The sequence below is a fragment of the Crocuta crocuta genome, unplaced genomic scaffold (assembly GCF_008692635.1).
Source record: "Crocuta crocuta isolate KB4526 unplaced genomic scaffold, BGI_CrCroc_1.0 scaffold517, whole genome shotgun sequence".
Lineage (NCBI taxonomy): Eukaryota > Metazoa > Chordata > Mammalia > Carnivora > Hyaenidae > Crocuta > Crocuta crocuta.
Genome location: NW_027529607.1, coordinates 1,383,675 through 1,406,795, shown reverse-complemented (window position 1 = coordinate 1,406,795; position 23,121 = coordinate 1,383,675). Strand labels below are relative to the sequence as shown.

The following is a 23,121-nucleotide window of genomic DNA, read 5'->3' as shown; positions in this document are numbered from 1 at the left end:
TATCTGTCAGCTATTTAAGTGTTTTTTATCCTCTATCTTTCCTATATAGTCTTCCCATTTTTCACCAAGAATAACTTTTTGAGGTACACAACATGCCAGGCCCTGTGATGAGAAGCCATGATATCACAATATGCAATTGGTAACTCTGTCCCCAGAGAACATACAATCTAGCCTGGAAAAGAAGAAACTTTTAATAATGTGTAATTACATAAAGGTTTGTCTAATTGCAAAAGGCTTATTTAATTACAGTTGTGGTAAGGTTGCTAAAGAGAAATACTCAACAGAGCTAGTTTCAAGGGAATCTAATGTGGAAATGTGACATTCAACCTGAGATCTAAAGTATGAGCAAGAGTTAGAGGAGTAAGCGTTATGGGATAGAGAATTTGTACGAGGGGAAAGTATTTAGATTCCCTTTTTCCCCCCAAACTCTCCTTTATTCTTTCTTGCACAACCCCAAGTTCTTGTTTTATGATTAGTTCATCATTCTCAATTGTATTCACGTTTCTTTGCAGTCCAGATTTGACTTCATCTCTCTTTTAGAGTATTATGTTTTCTCATCAAGAATACTTTTTCCAGGGTGCCTGGGTGGCTCAGTTGGTTAAGCGTCCGACTTCAGGTCAGGTCATGATCTCGTGGTTGGTGGGTTCAAGCCCCACGTCGGGTTATGTGCTGACAGCTCAGAGCCTGGAGCCTATTTCAGATTCTGTGTCTCTCTCTCTGCCTGTCGCCCACTCATGCTCTGTCTCTCTCTGTCTCAAAAATAAATAAACTATATATAAAAAAGAATGCTTTTTCCTTTTTCTTGATCATCAGGAAGAAAAAAATGATTTAAATTACCAGAATTCCATCTACCCAGACTTCCCAGATAGTCTTTCCCTCCCAATTATTGAAAAAAAAATCTTACTCTCATTCTTGAATAAGTTGGTATCATACTCACTTTGTTGATGCCTTCATATTCTAAGACTTTCTGAACACTGTTCTTTCATTCTTTTTCTAGGTATTTCATTGTTGATTTTATTCTGTCCATTATGGAAGTGCAAACTAAATAAAGACATTTAAATTATACTTCACCACTTACTCATTGTATTTTCATGGCAATTTTTTTACTTCTTTGTGCTTCAATTTTATCATGTGCAAAAATGGACTAAAAGTCATATCTTTTTGTGTTTTTTATTTGCTTGGGGGGTAAAATGACATTATATATTAGATGACATGTAATAAGTGTTTATTGACATTATTGTTTTCATCAGCTTCTCTTCTTTTGATATACAATAACAGGTTCCAACCTGTATTCATTCTAAAGCCTATTTTATCCTTTAGCTTATATTCATATAGTATAACAAGATTCAATTCTCTTTCAACTTTTGCAATTCTTACCTCTGGTAAGAAGGCTTTTCTTTAATCCTAATAAAATCCTATGAGAAGCACACTCATTGTTTACACATGTAACCAAGTTTTTACTCTGTAGAAATTCCTCTCAAGGAAATCCAATGCATCCCTCACTCAGAACAATTTAAGAATGCCTCATTGTTTCCTTGGGTAGAACTAAGTCGAGAGTTTCCAATGTAATGACCAAATAATTTCCATTACATCACTTAGTGATTATTACAGCCCAGTAATTTAAGATGTGGACATATTTTAGAGATGAGAAAGCTCAAGCTAAGAATGATCAAGATGTATTGAAAATTATGCAGGTGAGTGAGCAGGTCTCTCTCTAATTATTAAGCCCAAGAGTCTATGATATGGAAGCATATTAGAGAGGGAAAACTATGAGTGATAATATTTACTCGTTTATCTAAATGATGTCTATTAGAAAAGCCTTGTTAACAGATAACTGCCATGGGTATTACATTTAAAGTTGATAGTATTTTTAAAGGATTGATTATTTAGGATTTACATGTCTTTTAATTAATAATAATCTTTTGAAATAACTATCAAAAATAGAATACCAAGTTCATCAGCTAAAAAGCAATTAACCCAGATTTTTAAAAAATAGTGTGGTGTGTTATAAATTGAGAGAACCATCCAAAAACATTAGTGTTGTGACTGCTTGTAAGCTGTAAGAAAATAAAGAAAATGCTAATATTGCAATTGTACTGGGGAGATTATTTAAATGTCACATTTAAATGCAACAGTAAATTGTATATTGTTATTAAGTTACAGTATTTTATAGTAAACAATTACAAGTATGCTTATATAAACGTTGATGTTGATGTTTTTTCATGATCTTTGTGCTATTTTGCACCAACAGATAGATGCCATTAATTTATTTACCCAAGTATAGTTAACATACAGTGTTAAGTTATTTTCAGGTGCCCAATATAATGATTCAATGATTCTACACATTTCTCGGTGCTCATCAAGATGACTGTACTCTTAATCTCTTTTATCTACTTCATCCATCCTCTGACTCTGGCAACCATCAGTTTGTTCTCAGTGTTTAAGAGTCTGTTTTTTGTTTATTTCCTTTTTTGTTTTTTCATTTATATTACTTCTCAAATTCCACATATGAGTGAAATCATGTGGTACTTGACTTTCTCTGACTGACTTTTGTCACTTACCCTCTAGAGCATCCATGTTGCTGCAAATGGAAAGATTTCATTCTTTTTTATGGCTGAATAATATTCCATAGTGTATATACCCCACATGTTCTTTACCCATTCACCTATCAATGGACACTTGGTTGCTTCCATTATTGTAAATAATGTTACAATAAACATAGGGGGGTATCTTTTTCAATTAGTGTTTTTATATTCTTTGGGTAAATACCTAGTAGTAGACTTACTGGATCATATGGCAATTCTATTTTTAATTTTTTGAGGAACCTTCATACTGTTTTCCACAGTGGCTACACTACTTTGCATTCTCATCAACAGTGTAAGAGGGTTGGATCCTTTTTTTCCACATCCTCCCCAACACTTGTTATTTTTTGTCTTTTTTTTATTGTAACCATTCTGACAGATATAAGGTAGTATCTCCTTGTGGTCTTAATTTACATTTCCCTAATGATTAGTGATGTTGAGCATCTTTTCATGTTTGTGTTTCCTATCTTTATGTCTTTGGAAAAATGTATTTTCAGGTCCTTCACCCATTTTTTAATTCAATTATTTATTCCTTTTGGTTCTGAGCTGTAGATGTTCTTTATATATTGTAGACGCTACCAATTTTTAAAGTGTTTTCCCGTTATATACATTTCCAGGGACACTCTCTATTTTGGGACATTCAGAATAAAATCTTTTTCCCTTAATAAGTACTTATTTTTCTACCCAGACATTTTTACCAATAGCTAGTCTACTTGGTTTTCCATAAATTTATGCTCTGTCCACTTGGATGCTGACTATATTTCTACATCAGATCTATTGCTGGAGAACAGTTTGACCTGCAAAAAGGCATTTAATCCTCAGTATTTAACAAGAATCCATATTACTTGTGAAATTTGGGGCAGGTTACGTTAACTCTACATACTTTCCCACTTGTAAACCAGTGATAGCAATAGCATCTAATTCATAAATTTAATGTGAGAGTAATGCATTAATGTAATCAAAGAGTTGTACAGGACCTGGTATCTGATAAGCTTACATCTGAGTGGATGTAATCTACTAGAGTGCCTCTGCCTTACAGAAGTGGATTTTCTTATTCTCTGATCATTGAAACTGTTAAAAATGAACATCCCAAAGCATAATCAGACTTATCAACACAGAGAACAAACTGATGGTTACCAGAGGGAAGAAGGGTGAGGAGATGGGCAAAATCGGTGAAGAGAAGTGGGAGAAACAGGCTTCCAGCTATAAAATGGATAAGTAATGGGAATAAAAGGTACAGTACAGCATGTAATAGAGTCAATTGTATTATGGTAAATTGAATGGTGATAGATGGTAGCTCCATTTGTGGTAAGCATAGAATAACATAGATTTGTTGAACCTCTGTTGTACACATGAAGCTAATGTAATGCTGCATGTCAACTGTACTCAAAAAGACAAGTAAATAAAAAATAAAAACTAAAAATGATCACCCACCCCAACCTGCTGCCAACCACTTTTACCATTGTACTTTGAGACCCTATTTCCAAGAACACAAGCAGCCATTATGGATTACTCCTTCTTCTTACCCTTTACTGTTCAGTATCTTAAAATAAAGGAAGGGCAGAGGTGTATTCCTTTAAGTGAAAAACATAATTTTTAGTTAGCCTTAGCCCTTGATACGCTAATCTGTTATTGCAGACTCACAAAGGAAAGGTGCTCTTTTGAATTCCCCTCCTGTTAAAAGGTCAGTTTGCTACTGTTTTAGTGAATGGCCAACTCTTTCTTCCTTCTAGTAAATGAAAATTCTGGGACATATTTGTACCTTTATTTCTGTGTTCTGATGTACCATAAAAAAAAAAATAAATCACAGAAGGGGCTTCAAGTCAAATGCCATTTTAAACTAGTAGTCTAATTGACTTTGTTGTTTCATGGTAAAATAGTATTACTTACATTTTTAAACTTCTGATGACATAATGAGTAGTAACAATGTCATTTCAATCTTACCATATAGTTTTTGACAGGGACATATTTAAAATACTTAACTTTCAGTGGAGTTCAACTACATTTTGTTTTTCATGTTTTAACATCATTAGAAATTAAACATCTATAAAGAGTGTTCTTATGCAACAGCCTTCTATTTCTGGAAAGTAGGTTATTTCATTTCTTAGGATCCCAAGATGAGATTTCACTCTCATACCATCTGGCAAGATAATAAGATAACATCTAAAATCAATACTTTAATATGATCCTGGCTAAAAACTAGCCTCAATGAGAATTAATGGCATATGGCTAAAGCTTAAGTAAAAAGAAAGGGCTAATGTTACTTTTAAAAAAATGCACATTCAAAGAAAATAACTTACTTTTTTTAGAAAGAGAAAAACAAAATATAAAGATAATTGTAATTTTTTATCAATTCAGAAAAATTGCTGATAGCACAATTAAAATATTTTTACAAAAATCTCTTCTCAAATATATTATGCTTTATTTACAAACCTCTAATCTTTTAAATCAAAGAATAAAACTGTATTTTAATTAGTAAGAACTAATTTAAAGACAAAATGAGACAGTGAGCACATGCAAAATATCTATACTTGGGATAACCTAAAAAAAAACTTAAAAAATGAAATTATAAAACCAAAGAAAAATAACAAAGACCTCAATAACCCAAATACTGTATTTGTATTTCTGTTCCATTTATGCAATATTTTAAGTTCAAATGAGAAAAGGGGGAATGCATTTGGATGAATTCCTCAAGTGTGAATCTTAATCTCCAAGCACTGTTATGTATTCCTTAGGGACGGGATATAATTAGAACTGATATTTTGCTTAATTATATTGAAGTTGAGAATAAAGCCTATGATTTCAGCCCTTTGACATCTGCTGTATTTGTTTTATGGTCCTATATGTTGTCAATATTCTAAAATGTTCTCTTTATAAATTAGAGTGTCTTCTTAAGTTATTCACTCTGTATTTTATGCTGGTACTTAAGACTGAACTTGTTATTTATGTGATTCAGGCTGTATGTACCCTTAGCAATTTTTAAAAAATACTTCTTTAAAAGAGTCACTTAGGTTCACAGCAAAAGGTACAGAGATTTCCCATATACCTCCTGCTCCCACATAGGCCTAGATCACCTCCCTCATTATCAATATCCCGACCACAGTGGTACATGTGTTACAATTGCTAACCTACTTTGATACTTCATAGTTTATATTAGAGTTTCCTCTTGGTGTTTTGCATTCTATGTATTTGGACAAATTCAAAAGGGCATGTGTCCACCTTTATAATATCGCACAGAGTAGTTTCACTGCTCTAAATCTTCTGTATTTTGCCTATTCATCCTTTCTTCCCTTCAACCTCTGACTAACACGTATGTTTGTATTGTCTCTATAGTTTTCCTTTCTCCAGTGTCATATGGTTGGAATCATACAGTATTATTTAGTTTTCAGTATTGGTTTATTTCACTTAGTAACATGTATTTACATTTCTTCTGTGCCTTTTCATGACTTCATAGCTCATTTCTTTTTAGTGCTGAATGACATTCCATTTTGTGGACATACCACACTTTATGCATTCACCTACTAAAGGCCATCTTAGTTGTTTCCAAGTTTGGGCAAGTATGAATAAAACTGCTATAAACATCCAGGTACATGATTTTTTTTTTTTTGATGGACATAAACTTTCAATTTTTTTTTTTGGCAAATGCCAAGGAGCATGATTGTTGGATCATATGGTAAGCATATGCTTATTTTTCTAGAAACCACCAAACTATCTTTCAAAGTGGCAGTGCCATTTGCATTCACACCAGCAATGAATGAAAGTTCCTGTTGCTCCATGTCCTCTCCAGCATTTAGTGTTGTCAGTGTTCTAGATATGGGTCACCTTAGTAGGTATACAGTGGTATCTCATTTTTGTTTTTATTTGCATCTCCCTGATTTTGCATTTTTTTCATATGATTATTTGTCAATTTCATATGTTTGGCAAGGTGTCTGTTAAGATCTCTCACCCATTTTCTAATCAGGTTGCTTGTTTCCTGATTGTTGAGTTTTGATACTACTTAGCAAACTTTGAATGACAATCTTTTATCTGATGTATCTTTTGTGAATACTTTCTCCCAGTCTATAGCTAGCCTTTTGTTCACTTGATGTATAATTCTTTTTATACAATGTTAGATTTGATTTGTTAGTACTGTGATGAGGAGTTTTGCATGTATGTTCCTGACAGTTATTGCTAGTTTTGGTATTAGGATAATGCTCACTTCATAGAATAGGTTAATAAATATTCGGGGCGCCTGGGTGGCTTAGTCGGTTAAGCGTCCGACTTTCCCTTAGGTCATGATCTCGCGGTTCGTGGGTTTGAGCCCCGCGTCGGGGTCTGTGCTGACTGCCAGCTCAGAGCCTGGAGCCTATTTCAGAGTCTGTGTCTCCCTATCTCTCTGACCCTCCCCTGCTCGCTCTGTCTCTCTCTCTCTCTCTCCTAGAAATAAATAAAAATATTTAAAAAAAAAAAAGAAATATTCCCTATCTTTCTGTCTTTTGAAAAAGATTAAAGAGAATTGGTATAATTTCTTCCTTAAATGTTTGAAAAAATTCACTAGTGAACCCACATGGGCTGGTATTTTCTGTTTTGGAGGGCCATTAATTATTGACTTACTTTTTTAACAGATACAGCCTTATTCAACTTGTCTATTTATTCTTGTGTGATTTTTGATAAACTGTGCCTTTGAAGGAATTGGTCCATTTTATCTAAGTTAACAAATTTGTGGGCATAGATTTGCTCATGGATAATAATGTTTTTATCTGCCTAAATGGAAACTTAAAGAATATATATTTCTTCAATAAGAACTAAGACTTTGTCTAAATCTTATATTTCTAATATATTTTCCTGTATATATTTTAATCTATATTAGTCCATACAAGTTTAGAACTGCCTTAAGTTTATGTTGCATTGCTTTTTCTTATGTGATAATTCTCTTTATTTAAACTAATTATGTTATCTTACAATGTATCTTGTCTCATGGTAATGCCTCAGTCTGCTATGATTGATAGTTTCTTGGTGTACTTTTTCTACAATTTTACTCTCACACTTTCAGTATCTTCCAGTTTTATGTGTTTCTTAATAGAATGTAACTTTTTTGTTTTTATTTTCTCTTTTGAAAAATTTCCATATATATTCATGATAGTGACATAAATTTGTACTTAAGCATACAATGATAGTCTGTTCTATTTGCCCTATTGATCTTTTATGTTATCTTAATTTTTTACACTTATATATTTATTCAAACACAAATATTTCAGAATATTGCAACACAAACCAAGATTTTTTGAAATTATATGCTATTGTTTTCAAATATTTAAATTCCAACTTATTCTACTACACCCATGAAATGTTATTTTTTATTGTTTTATAAAATCAGTGCTTGAGAGACTTAGCTATGTATATACTTGTAACTTCCTTTGGTCTTTTTATGAACTGAATGTTCACTCCCCTCCCGAATTCATATGTTAAAATCCTAATCCTCAATATGATGATGTTAGGAGTTGGGGTCTTTGGGAGGTAATTCGGTGATTAGGAAATAAATTACAAGAGAGGAAGAGGATATATAATATACCAAAGAATCTAAGTATTTTCTTAGAGGTAAACAAATAACATTCTGTATCTGATCATTGGGAGTCAAAGTTAAGAGTCATATACTGGTGGATACTTTGGCTCAGAGCATAAATGCATATCAAGAGTGCTGATGTTGATTACCCAAGGCAATGGGAGTCTAGGCTGTTGAACTAGTCTCAGAATCAAAAATTCAGGTTCTATGTAGATAACTACTTCAGGAAGCTTTTGCAGGATATCTAGTACACTGAATTCTAGGAATAAAGGTTGAGTATTATGGACTAAATGTTCATGTCCACCCAAAGCCATGCTAAAATTTTAAGCCCCCATGTGATGATATTAGTGGGTGTAGAATTTGAGAAGTGATTAAGTCACAATGCTGGAACCCTCAAGAATGGTATTAATGCCTTTATAAAAGAAACCTTCTTATCTATTCCTCCATATGAGGGTCCAGGAAGAAGATAGGTCTATAAACCAGGAAGCACATTCTCAACAGATCCTGAATCTACTAGCACTTTGATCTTGGACTTTTCAAGCTTCCAGAATTGTAAGAAATATAGCTTTGTTGCTTAAGCCACCAAGCCTATGATGGTTTGTTATATTAGTCTGAGCAGTTTAAGAAAAGCCTTTATTTCTTCTTGCATTTCAAATGTTTCAACCAGTACTTATTCCGCTTGTGAGATTCTGCCAATGACAAACACAAACAGAAACCTCATTTTCCTTACTATAGATTTCTAGGTTAACATCTTTATCTCTATCCCATTAAAAGACACCACTCTACTGTCTTCTGGCTTCAATTATTGTTGAGGAGATAACTATTGGTCTGGTGGTTGTTCCTTTAAAGGCAATTCACTTTTTATTTCTCATTGACTATTTTCTGGTTTTGTTTTCTCTGATGGTCTGGTTTTTTTGCAATATTGTGTCTAGGCCCAGAATTTTTTTTTTTTTTTTTTCTGGATCCTACCTGGAATTTTCATAAAACTCTGGAATTTGTGGATTGGTGTCTTTCTTCAGTCTTGGGGTATGTTCATCAATATATCCTCATATATTTTCACTGCTAACATTCTCTTTCATTTTCCTTCCTTCTGAATCTCAAATTAAATGTATGCTGGATGGTTTTCTGTTCATTTTATCAAACAACTTATTTGTTTAAATTATTTGAGACTGAGACAAAGGTTTACTTTACAAAGGGAAATGTGTGTGGAAGAACCATTATTGTTAACCATATTAGAGTAAAACCTTCACTAGATAATCATAAAGTAAACAGGGTTACTAATTCTGGTGAGATATCCAACATTAACAATTTGGAAAGGGCTTCCCTAAAGTATTTCCATGTTTTCTTCTTCATCATTGGAGGTTCCTCGCTACACTTAGGTATATACTGAACTTGGTTTTGTTTTGCCCTGAGTTCATAAGGTCACATAATATGATATTTAAGTCCATTTGAGAACCAAGGATAAAATAATATTATTTCAAAATATTTTCAAGTATGAATATGTGACTATAATAAAAATATATTTGTATTATAATTTTAAATTTTGAACCAAGTATAATCAAATATAAATCAACAGAAACTCTTACACCAACTGTATTTTTTCAGTTGACTTAAAACGATACTTTTGTCTCTTTATTTTTACAAACCTATTTTTGTTTCCATGCATTATTGCATCAATGACAATGAAGTATATCCTGGAGTAAAGATTATGTTTAGAGCCCTCAGGTTAGTGATATAATTAGATTTTCATGTTGGAAAATCATATTGGCTTTAGTGTGACATTTATTAAAATGATACAGTAATAAGGATAGTAGTTGAATACTTGTGGCTGAATGGTTATAGTAAAAAAGATTTAAGAACATGACAGAGACATTTGAGTTTTGGCCAATCTCTGATTGCTGGGCTCCACCCTAGGAATTTTGTTATAGTAGGTCTGAGAAGGGAACCTCAAAGTTTCATTTTTAATAAGTTCCCAAGCACTGCTGGTCACCATGGGAGAATATAGTAATGTGTAGGAAATTAATCTTAACCTAACCTAACTGAGGAATGCTGAAGAATGTGATTAATCGTATAGACAGTCAAGTAAATGTACTGTCAGGGACAACCATAGGAGGTACTGATAAAGAGTTAAATAAAACAGGTTATCAAAGTAGGCTTAATGTATCCACTGACGCAAATTGAATAACCTCTTACTGCTTGCTAAAGTTTAACAGGAGCTTAATTTTTTAAATATATTTTTGAAGTTTATTTGTTTATTTTATGAGAAAGAGAGCAGGGAAGGGCAGAGAGAGAGAGAGGGAGAGAGAGAATCCCAAGCAAGCTCCATGCTGGTAACTCAGAACCTGACATGGAGCTTAATCTCATGAGCCTGTGAGATCATGATCTGAGCCAAAATCAAGAGTCGAATGCCTAACTGACTGAGCCACTCAGCATCCCAACAGTAGCTTTAGTTACAGAAAAATAGTACTGAAAATCCATTACGAATTTTTACGCACTTAGGGACTACCTACATACATACACCATGATTTCCTTTATTGATAACAAATGTAGTTAATACTATAATTATCCTTTTGGGTAGTAATGTCTTGATTCACTGGAAAACTCAATAAAATATTACATTAGGGAAGAGATTTTTTCACCTCCTCTCTTGTTGTGTTCTCCACTGTTTGTATGTCTCTCCTGTCATTTTCTGTTTCTTTTGTATGCATCTCCTGTTCTTTTTGCCTCAACACTATGAAACACTCTTCCATTGGTTTTAGTTATTACTTAGAAATGTAGGAACAGTTCCCTAATGTGCTGGCTTCATAGGAGTGAAGCAAGAAAAACTATAATGTCCTTCACTAACTTTTCTCCCAGGAAAATAGAAATCTTTCTCTTAATTCTCCAAAGTACATGTTACTTGGCTATCATGGCATTGGACACTGGTATTAAAAGGCAGGAAGAACACACCAAAGAGAAAACCCAACATTGAGCCTGTAAGATGAACATATAAACCCTCAGGGCTTTGGGGCACTATCTCCTGGAGAAATTCCTTACTTCTAGTTCCCAGTCCAATTGTAGTCTAATGCACTGCCTCAGATTTTGCCTTCTCAAACTACTCTTCCCACAAAACAGTCTCCAGTCTTCTGCTCAAAGGGATATTCGTATGAACTTTCCAGTTGGATCTATGTGGATGTTCTTTGACAGATTAACCATCATTGTATGGGAGTAAAGAAAGGCAAAAGGTCAGATGACTATGGTATATCAGAAATGTATTTACTATGAAAGTAATACAGTTTAAGCCTTTAGGTCGCTTCTTTCATGGGCATGTTCCAAAGTTTGGGAAGAATGCTAGAAATGTGTGTATAAATTTGTGTAACATTTGCAAAAAATAAGATATTTTAACACTAGCATGTTAGTTAAATCTACCATCACTTTCCACTCTCGTATTTTTTCTCTATCAGATTTCCTCTTAGTTTATGGTGATATTGGAATGAGGAAAATCCTTTTTGTTTCTTTTTTCCTTTTTCTTTCTTTCTTTTTTTTTTTTGCTGGGGGATCCAGTTTTGATGAAAAATGAATAAGAACTATATTTAGTTTGGTTATAGCCTAATGCTACTTATACATATATTTATCACTGGCTGTCGTCATATAGAAAAGACTTGTAGAAAAGTTGTACCTTCCACTATGCTAAGTCACCTAGCATTGTGCCCAGGAGGTGTGACCTTGTGAAGGAAAAAGAGGTTTGAGATGAACAGAGTCAGAAGATAGACCGTGGAAAACACTTAAAATCAACAGAAAAATATGAAGATATATATGAAGAACCCAAAGTGGAATTTTTACCTGCCAGAAACAGAACTTGCCATGGCAATGGATGAATTGAAAATTTAAATTATTTTTATTAGAATCATGAAATAAAACTTTTCTTTTTAGAATTCCTGTGTTTTTAGGGAACTCGAAGCAATATTGTAGAAATAAACACAGGCCACTTAAATGAAAACAGGTATTGGCTATTTATTCAAAGTTTGCTATAGCAAGGGAGTCAGCCACTGTAGAAAGCAAGATGAAGTCACTCATGTCAAGCAGTAATTTATGTCAAGCAGGGATGTGAGCAGCCAAGAAGCTAAGACCAGCTACCTCTGAAACCAGCACCATTTGAGGACAAACTCACAACTGATAACCAGCAGAAAACAAAGGAGGTCTGCAAAGCCTCAAGACTGATTAAATCCCTTTATAATGGGAGATTTCTGGAGCAAAGTGTCAGATTTTCTTGACACTGATTCATTCACCTCTGACCACATCAAAAAGACAGCTGAACCTGTTCAGTTGAACTGTGAACAGTACAGAGACCCTACACTGCTTCAACATAATACATAGTAGGTGCTGAAGCTGATCTGGACCAGACCAAGGCCTTATCTCAACTGTGTGCTCATAGACTGTCCTCATGTTTAGTTCATTAACTTCCTACTCCCTGTTCTATCTTGTTTCTGTTGTGGAGCTGGTCTTATGATGTGTAAGAAGCCAAGTTTAAACACGTGGTGAAATATAATTGAGTTTGGAATCCTAAATCTGCTTTATAATTATGTTAACCTTGCTTCATGACTGAATAAAGTTGACATTGTAGAAAGATACAGATCGTGTGTGAGCCTTCATAGTGTGCTCATGACAGCCACCATTCTTGAGTTTGGCAGAGGTTCAAAGGCAGGCAGAGGGTGGGAAAGATTGTATATTAGGATATAGAGAAGACTGCAGGTGTGCTCTGACTGAAGGCTGTTGGCACAGAGAAGCTTAATAGAAGCAAGGCAGCCTATATATTTAGTAAAATCAATATTTGGCTTTCCCCAGTTGGTTCTAAGTTGAAAAAGAAAATAAGACTTAGAGGAGCTGTCAGTTATAAATCAAGGCCTAGTTGTTTGGGGGCAAATAATATAAGGATTATCAGGTAGCCTCTAGAACTGGTTGCTAGGTATGGTAGCCTAACTTCTATTCTGATTATTATAGATAGTAGGTTGACTTCCTGGGTTCATTACTGCAGATTATGGGTTAGAGTTACATATATATGTTTTAGATAGATATAGATATAGATATAGATGATATAGATATGGATATAGACATAGATATAGAGATATAGAGATAGAGATAGAGATAGAGATAGAGATAGAGATAGATAGATAGATAGATAGATAGATAGATAGATAGATAGATAGATAAATGATAGTCTGGCTATTGTCCTCTTGTATATAATCTCTCAGTACTATAGAGAAAGTTTACGTCTGAGTCCAGCATCCCTTGTTTTGGGCATCCAAATTATTTGAATGCATGTGCATCTGATTCTTGCCCTGATGACATATGACATTTTGGAATGGTATATATAGTATCCATCAACTTCTTTACACTTGGATTTTGTGGTAACTACTTTCTCTTTGCAAACAAATACTATCTTTTATATCTAAATTTTATATTTATAATTATGTATAATATTTCCTAAGGAGCCAAACCACCAGATATAAAAGATTCAGATCCAAAGTTTTGGGTCTGCTTCTGCTCTAAGATTCTTGTACAATTGGGCCTTTAGTGCTATTTATCTTTATGCAAATGACTAAGAAAGAAAGATACCAAGGATATGAATTTACAACTTTGATTTAAGTACACTCACACATCAATATTTATAAAACATACTTAAACAGAGTTGTCAGTTTCTCTTTTAAATGTTAAGAGTCTAGGGGTGCTTGGGTGGCTCTGGTCATGATCTCACAGTTGTGGATTTGAGCCCCTCATCAGATCCTGTGCTGATAGTTCAGAGCCTGGAGCCTGCTTCAGATTCTGTATCTCTCCTTCTCTCTGCCCCTCCCTTGCTGGTCCTCTGTCTCTCTCTGTCCCTCAAAAACAAATAAATGTTAAATTTTTTTTTCAAAAAATACACATAAGAGTCTGAATATTTACTAAAACATACCCTTCTGAATTGGATCATATTAGGAAATAATGCAGATAGAAAAGAGCTTAGGACAAAGATTTAAAGTTTGTCAACATTTTAAAGTTTTGTTGAGGAAAAGATTCATTTAAAAAGAGAGAAGAGGTAGGTGAAAAAGCACTGTAACCTCTCTGTATTGCTTGAGTTCACCTTTGGAGTAAAAAGACCTCTTGTTTGAATCAAACATTTCAATAGGTCTTCTCTGTTCAAAGTTAAAATCAAGATCCTATTCAGGAACATTCAATAGGGTTCTAACTGCTCTGCATAATAATATAAAAAGATTTCTTTATTGTGAGCCTGGTAATAGGTAACATCTTTCAAATGTGATTGCCTTTAGGAGCTTTTCCCCTTGATATAGATTTGTACTTTGCTGCCTGTGTAAATTGTTATTAGAATCAATTGTATTCTCTCCAGGAGATTAGGAGCAAATCCATAGGAAATGGAGCTTATCTTGAACACATATTATTGGGGCACATAGGAGTTGACCAGACTGATAATGTCAAACCATTCTGGACTTTTCCACTGTATTCCTTCTAAGGGCACTCTAGATTGAATAACTTGGGCTTTGCAAAATGTAGTATTATCTGCATTCTTTCTTAGTAATTTCTTCCCCCCTGAAAGGAATGACCATTGCACCTGTCAAGTAAGACACAATTACAATTCAGGGCTTGGTGGAGAAAGTATTCAGTAATGAGGTAGTATAAAAAAGTGACTGCAAACAAATGTACAGGTCTGAGGAAGGTTCTTCAGAAGAACTGACTTCTATACTGAGTGTTTAGTTTGACAAGGAAAAAGAGATAGTGAAGAGTTGGGGGGGCAACATTCCTAGCATGGACAATAGTACGTACAAAATTCTACAGGCAAGTGAGATTGTAGGGTTGTGCCACCGAGGAAAGGGAAGGACAATGAATCTGGATCAAAGAATGAAAAAAGGCATTATCTAAAATTGCTGTTACCAAACTAAGCGGGGCTAATATCAGAGAACCTCTGTGGGGACATGGCATGCTAAATTTGAGTATTTAAATTTCTCATTAGAATTCCTTTATTTTTTGTGAAAACGTTTACATTACTTCGATATATGAAATAACAGTTCAGAAACTGTGATAATTTTGTCAAAAGGTGTATTTGGTGTCAAAAAATAAATCAGGGTGTAAATGAAAAAAAACTTGAAAGGATTATTGCAGGAGGCAAGCCGGAGGAGAGCTATTCTAATAGGAAGAACACACTCACTGCAAGATCTGCAAATATCTCAAATGCAAGGCAAAAGGGCTTTTTTAAGTAGGGAGGGGCTGAACAAGATTAGAAAGAATTGGTATGGGTAAGTGGGATAAAAAGCTGTTACAATCAGCTAATTGAATAGGAAATGTTTTTCCCTCAGTTTATGTTCTGGAGGGGCTGTTGAGAAGGTATTGTATGCTGACTCAAGGTGGGGACCAGGGGGTCAGAGTCCAGGCAGCAGGAAGTAGGAAAGAGCCTTAACTGAAGTTTGGTCAAGTCAAAATAGCAGATGTTTCATCCAGATTAGTCAATGTGTTCAAATAATTCACTAATCAGTTATGAGGCAAAGAGTGGCAATTCATGGGGTCTGTATCCAGCCGCCTCATAGATAAGCAAATGAAATATTCTTGAGTTTTACTTAAGTCACATGGGGAAGAATGATACTTTGCTGTGCCCCATTCCTGGAAAACAAAGGTATGGGAGGGGTAAGGGGTTTATTTAATTGTAATGTTTTTCAGGATCACAGGGCTTGAGCTAAATTCAACTTTGTCATTGTCATGCTGGAGGGGTTGCAGAGCAGCAGACAGACAAATGTGCACAATGAAAAAAATAAAGACGTTTATAAGGGCCAAAATAGGAAGCTTTTATGTTTCAGTGAGAGACGAGGGCTGTCAATTTCAGAGAAATAATAGACTAAATAACTGAACAGAATCGAAGGACAAACTTACTGATAGCACAGGATACTACAATACGAAAAAAATTATTCCACAAAATGAAAAAATATTTAGAAATAGAATTCTTCCAAACAGTAAAGTTATGTTTAACAAGAAAACTAAGTTTAAGATTTCTTAGGTAAAACAAATTTGGCTTATAAAAAGGAGCATTGTAAGGCCACAAGAATGACTTTCTGAATGAAGACAATGGTAGATTGGATTATCTAATTAGGCATTGAGTTTTTCAAGCATGCCTGTCAGAGTAGGCTAAGATAAGTAAGTAGAGGTGGCCGACAGCCCCAGTATCTCAGTGACTTAAAATAATATATTTTTTTCCTGATCATGTGATGTTTCTTATGGTTTAGTAGAAGCTCTATTTGCTACCATACAAAGATTTTCAGAGATCATCTCTTTCTTGTAGTAATTGGTCAGCTATAGCCAACACACACTAGCACTTTGTTAACCAAGCTCTTTTCTAGCTCTATAAGTTCATAAAATACATTTCCTATCATAGGTAAGAATTTCATTATTTTGCCATTGTATAATATGGATCACCATCCTTCCAGTTTATCCTAATAGTTGTTCACCACCTATAGTCAGTTTATAAACCAATACTACATATGTTAATTCTTTTCTACATTACATTACTCAGTAGCTGAATAGGCCAATTTACGCTGCCTTACCAATATGTGTAATTCAGTTGCTTAAAACAACAAAAGTTTATATTTCACTCATACTACTAGTCCTTGACAAGTCTGCTTATGTGTTCAATTTTTCATAACCATTTAGGAATCTAGCTGAAGCAGTAACCATCATCTCAATTTTTTTAGCCATAATTTCAATTATTGCTTGTTGACATACTAGTGGGAAAGAATACTCTAGAGTATCACAAATCAGCAATTAAATTGCCTGACTAGGAAGTGGCAGAGCACTTCTGCTCACAGCTTTTCTGTTAGAACAGGGAAACTTGCATATTATCCTAATGTGCCCAGAAGGAGGAGAAACCGAAATACTTGGTGATTAACCTAATGACAATCATGGAAATTATGGCGATAGAATTCAGGAAAGAAAAGGAAACTAGAAGATAAATGTATAAGACCTTGATTATTATGGGGAAATGATAGGAGGCAAGATATTAGTGGAGTAGACTAATTGAGATGAGCTTCATACATGATTTTTTTTTTTTTTTTTTTTTTTTTTACATGAGAGTAGAGGAGTAAAGGTTCAGGAGTGGCACTGAGTAACAAAGTAATGCTGATTCCCTCACCTCCACACATGCTTAACTGTTTTTTTCTGATAGTGTATGTAAGTGATGGTGTGTGGCCCTCTAATAAAGAGGGCCTTTAATATCAGTAACATCTTTAGCAAATTTCTAGGTTCAGTTAGGAAAAAAAATAAGATCTTTTTATTCTACAAGCTTTATTATATTATTTGTAATAGGAAGGAAGTTTCAAGAGATATTAATGGGATGGAGTTTGGGTTAAGGTCATAGGTGGAATAAATCAGACTTGAAATCTCACATATAACTGGTCAATATACAAAATGATACAACCATTATGAAAAATAATGTGGTAGGTTTTTATAAAGTCAAGCATATAATTATGTATGCATTCCAGACATTTCACTTCTGGATATTTATCCAAGGGTAAAAAAATCTATGTTCACACAGATACCTATGTATGTATATAACAGTCTTATTCAAATCACTCACAGTGGGAAACATCCCAAGTGCCCCTCACCTGGGAAATGGATAAACAAATGGGGGCACATCCATAATGAAATGCCACTCAGCAATAGGAAAGGATGAGCTATCAATATACAAATTAAATAATCCATAGTCATAGATTACTGGTCTTTCAAATCTCATCATGGGGTCACAGATATCTTCTAAAATACTGATTTGTAAATGGAATTGTGTAACTTCAATGAATATAAAGGGCCATGACACTGGACACTGTGTAAGTCTTTGATGATGGGGTAATAATTTTTTTAATCCCTGATTTAAAAAATAGAAATAGATATTGACATTTTTAGAATTATCCAGAACAGGGAATGTTGTTTCCTTATATAAGGGACTACAGGTCCTTAAAGGGAGACAATTCAACCAGCAAATTCATATTATTTTGGAAACCTAAATAAATCTAAACTAAGGATATTTCTTAATTAAAGAATTAATTAACATTCCACTTTCAATTAATCCCTTATTTATTTGGATAGTGCAAATGGGTACAAGAATTTAATTCTGTCTACAAAATTAAATGAGAATGTAGCTAAACATGTAAACTAAGCACCCATCAATGTTACACATGAGAAGTGGCTGATATCTGTTGTTAGTATCTTCAGTTGCCATCCAGAATCTAATCAATACTATAATAATAATAATATACACCCGCAAAAGCTCCTACATTTCTTCCCTATTAGACACAGATTTACTCACTAATATTCTCAACAATAGAGTAGAAGAAAACCTCCAGTGTCTACTAGGTATCAGGCTCTGTGTAAGAGGGACTGACATCATCTAATGTAATCTACATATGATCTTTATGCAGTAAATTTATTCCGTATTTTTAAAATGTGGAAATTAAGGTTCAGAGGGTTTATCTTATCCAAATCACATACCTAGTAAGTATGGGAGCTTAAAATCTACATGATAATTGTGTTCTTTTCTCATAGACCATCCCCTCATACTCAAAGACTTTCAAGAATATCTGAACAATATTTCAGCAAATCAATTTTGTTAATTTCATGTAACCAGCAGGGAATGGCAGCAGAGTGGTGTGACAGAATCTTCTGACAACCTAGGTATAAATTTATGAGAAAATAAGTTAGTACTTTTTTTTTTGTTAAATTGTATTGGTAAAATTTAGGCATAGCCTATCCAATCTACAAAAATATACATAACTATGTATTTTTCAAGATAGAATACTTTCAAACACTGTCTAATTTCAAGTCAACTATTCTTTAATTCATTGGATGAATTTCAATGAAAAGTTTGAGTAATTATGAGTAATTAACATTAAAACTATCTTATTTTAGAGAATATTCTATTTTTTAAATCTTGTTTCACCACATATTGCTGATGTCTGTCTCTTTCTCATGGTGAGAGACTGAGCTGGCTGCCAAGACAAAGAAGAGAGATTACAGAGAGAAAAAAAAAACTCTTTATAGTCTTATAAACAGCATTTATAAGCCTGAATTTTAACATTACAATGGAGTAATTACCTATTGGGAATGGAAAGAAGTAATAAAATACGTCAAGTGTCAAGTGATAACTCTAAGCTATTACATCTTCTTTTAAGTGTTTATATGGTCTGGTTTAGCTAGTTTAATTTTTTATGTAACTATTCATATTTGAAGGCCAAAATAGCCTCACTTGCAGACTCAAGGCCATTTATTTAAATTATTTTTTATTGTTTATTTATTTTTTGAGAGAGGGAGAGAGAGAGAGAGAGAGAGAGTGGGTAGGGACAAAGGGAGAGGGAGACACAGAATCTGAAGCAGAATCCAGGCTCTGAGCTGTCAGCACAGAGCCCGATGCGGGGCTCAAACCCACGAACTGTGAGATCATGACCTGAGCCAAAGTCCTATACCTAACCTAACTAAATGAGCCACCAGGGAGTCCTCAGACTCAAGGTCGTTTATGAAGGCTGTTTACAATGAAGCACATTACAACCTCTGTATCTCTAGGTCCACTAAGTAGTGGAGATATTTTTAACTTACCTTGCTTACATTTAGTTCTTTTCTTAACTAACAAAAAAGACAGGGAGATTCCAGCATGGATGTGAATGATCCTCTTCCTGGAAGGGTCACAACCTTTACAATAAAACAGTATTTGGTGCAAGTTACATACCAGGAACTGTAACAATTGTGCTAGACTGCTTTAATGTTAAGATAAACTTTAATGGTACATGGTTTCAATAGGAGTTGTAATTTATTATTTGACACATCAAACATTAAAATATTACTTTCTAAACAGTCAAGGTTTACAACATGCATTTGAAAATGGGTTATTCTGAGATTTTATTGATATGGGCCAAATAATTTCTCCTACCATGTTTTCCACAATTTCTCTGCCATCCATGTTATAGTGCAGGGGCTCCAAATGTAGCATGAGTGTGCTTCTGTCTCTTGTTCCTGTGTGCCGGGATATGGGGTGGGGGTGTTTACAATCTTTAAACAATTTATGTACTTCAACAGTTACCGTGAAGATGTGACAAAGGTCTTTTTCCTGAAAAACTCTTCTGTAATCCCATAGTCAGTCCAATGTTGCCCATGTTACTTGAACTTGAGTATTCATTCAATAGTGCAGTTAGAATAAAACAGGACCCTAGTTTGTACAGCGGGATTGCCACTACTTATCACCTGGCTGACTTCATGGAAAATGCTTTTGTAGTTAACAGATTTATCTAACAACCCTCATTTTACAATTAATGCTACTGCAAATAGAACCTGTTTTCGATCGTACTTTAGGAGGTTAGATCTAGGTTAAAGAAATGTTCACAGTGACTCGATGTTAGCTTTTTCCAGAAGAATCCACTTTTAGACAATTGCTTCCAGTATGGCTGTGGCAGCTTGAAAGAGGACATAGTCCATTTTGCTTTAGGCTTTTCATTTATATATTTTTGGATAGGAAAGAGAGACTCTTTACTAAGTATGGACACACACATGGGGCTGGATCTCAGGACCCTGAGATCATGAGCTGAACAGAAATCAAGAGTCAGACACTTAACTCACTGAGCCACCCAGGCACCCTTGTTTTTGTTTTTTAATCCAGTGACCTTGTTCTAGTACCACAAAGAGGTTAGTTTCTCTCGGAAGCGGCGACACCTTAGGCAGGTGACAGCTTATCACCTACTACAATTTTCACAAACTTTCCTCCCCTCTCCTCAGCTCTCACTTTCAAAGAATGAAGCATGAAAATATGCTTATAAACTGTAAATCGTGACTTTGATTTCCCTAAGTGACAGGAATGCGCTGTGTATGCTGACATTGCTCACTACTGACCCGGAAAGGTGGTGGTGGCAGAAGGTGGTGATATCAGAAAGCTGCCCATGTTCTCCAGCTGAGCGACAGGTGAATTTCACAGCTTCGCTGAAGCCACAATGGTCTCTCAGCAACGATGCACCATGCACTGCATTATGGGAGCAGGCGCCAGGGCCAACCCATCACACGCAGACTGAACCTCTCACACTGGCAGAGGTGTCCCCACTGCCGTCAGTGTCGTCTGCACAGCTGTGGTGGCCAGCCCGAGCTCCTGGCTCTGTGGGCGGAGGAGATCAGCATAAACCAGCTGCCTTGGTGGGTGGCCAGAGCCTGGCTGTCTTGCAGTACAGCACCAAATGAGGCCAGCCAGGGGGATTGGGTCAGACAACGGCCGGTATGCACTCTTCTAATTCAATTTCTTTCTTTTTCTTTTTCTTCTATTTTAATTTTTTAAATAATTTAATCCAAGTTAGTTAGCATATAGTGCAATAATGATTTCAGGAGTGGATTCCACTAATTCATCCCCTTCCTATATTCCCATATTCATTCTTTATATATAACATCCAATGCTCATCCCAGCAAGTGTCTTCCTTAATGTCCCTTACCTATTTAGCCCATCACCCCACCCACAGCCCCTCCAGCAACAACACTGTTTGTTCTCTATATTTAAGAGTTTTGTCCCCCTCCCTGTTTTTATATTATTTTTGCTTCCCTTCCCTTATTTTCACCTGTTTTGTATCTTAAATGCCACATCTGAGTGAAGTCATATGATAGTTGTCTTTCTCTGACTAATTTCACTTAGCATAATACCATCTAGTTCTATCCACATTGCTGCAAATGGCAAGATTTCATTTCTTTTTGATTGCTGAGTAATACTCTTTTGAATATATATATATATATATATACACACACACACATATATATGCATATGTATCCATATCCATATATACATATATATACCACTTCTTTGTCCACTCATTGGTTGATGGATATTTGAGTCCTTTCCATACTTTGGCTATTGTCAATAGTGCTGCTATAAACATTGGGGTGCATAAGCCCCTTTGGAACAGCACATCTGTATCCCTTGGATAAATACCTAGTAGTGCAATTGCTGGGTCATAGGGTAGTTATATTTTTAACTGTTTGAGGAACCTCCATACTGTTTTCCAGAGGGGCTGCACCAGCTTTCAGGCCCACCAGCAGTGCAAAAGAGTTCCTCTTTCTCTGCATCCCCACCAGCATCTGCTGTTGCCTGAGTTGTTAATGTTAGCCATTCTGACAGGTGTGAGGAGGTATCTCATTGTGGTTTTGATTTGTATTTCCCTGATGAGGAATGATGATGAGTATTTTTTCATGTGTCTGTTAGCCATATCTTCCTTGGAAGAGTGTCTAATCATGTTTTTTGCCCATTTCTTTGCTGGATTGTATGTTTTTTGGGTGTTGAGTTTCATAAGTTCTTTATAAATTTTGGTACTAACCCTTTATCTGCTATATCATTTGCAAATATCTTCAAAAAAGTTGAAGATTAGATAGATGAAATTATTTGTTTTGGCAACTAAATGTGAAAACTTAAGTTGAAACCTGAGTTATGCTTGACTCCTGCACTTGGATTCCTTTATTCGCCTGTTTCTCCAATAACAATCCAACTCTCCTAAAGAATTTGTTAACATAGGATTTTGAATTTTTTTCAAATGCTTCTTTTACAATTAGCTCCCTTTTCCAAATGCGTAAGTTTCTGATTCCATAGAGACAGGGCATTTTAAAGATTAGCAAAACCTCAACACATCATTGTTAACTGAATAAATAAATCCTTTACAGTCCCTCCTTTTACTGATGAGACAATATATAACTTTAAAGGATTAAAATTATATTCTACATTCACAAAGGACTTTAAGGAAGCTAAATTTTGAACCTGAGCTTCTTGCCTCACCTGTTATTCTGCTTAATAAACAACATCGGCAACAATGCTACACATTCAGATAAATATAATAAAGCATGTTACCTAATTTAGCTAAAAAATAATGATTGCATAAAGTAGTGGGTGATACAGTTCCACTTTGACTTAAAAACGTTCTTCACAGATTATGCCATTAGGCTAGACAGAGAAAAATAGCATTACTATGGCCTAGTGAG

At 34.8% G+C, this 23,121-nt stretch overlaps 1 long non-coding RNA gene across 1 annotated transcript; it reads right to left on the bottom strand.

Annotated features, from left to right (window-relative positions):
* Window positions 1-955: 955 nt before the first annotated feature.
* On the bottom strand, window positions 956-21,059 carry LOC144229831 (uncharacterized). The gene is made up of 4 exons (XR_013334618.1): window positions 21,010-21,059; window positions 20,057-20,139; window positions 19,726-19,818; window positions 956-1,041 (listed from the first exon to the last, which is right to left on the bottom strand). It is a non-coding gene; the product is annotated as an uncharacterized LOC144229831 (long non-coding RNA).
* Window positions 21,060-23,121: the final 2,062 nt, after the last annotated feature.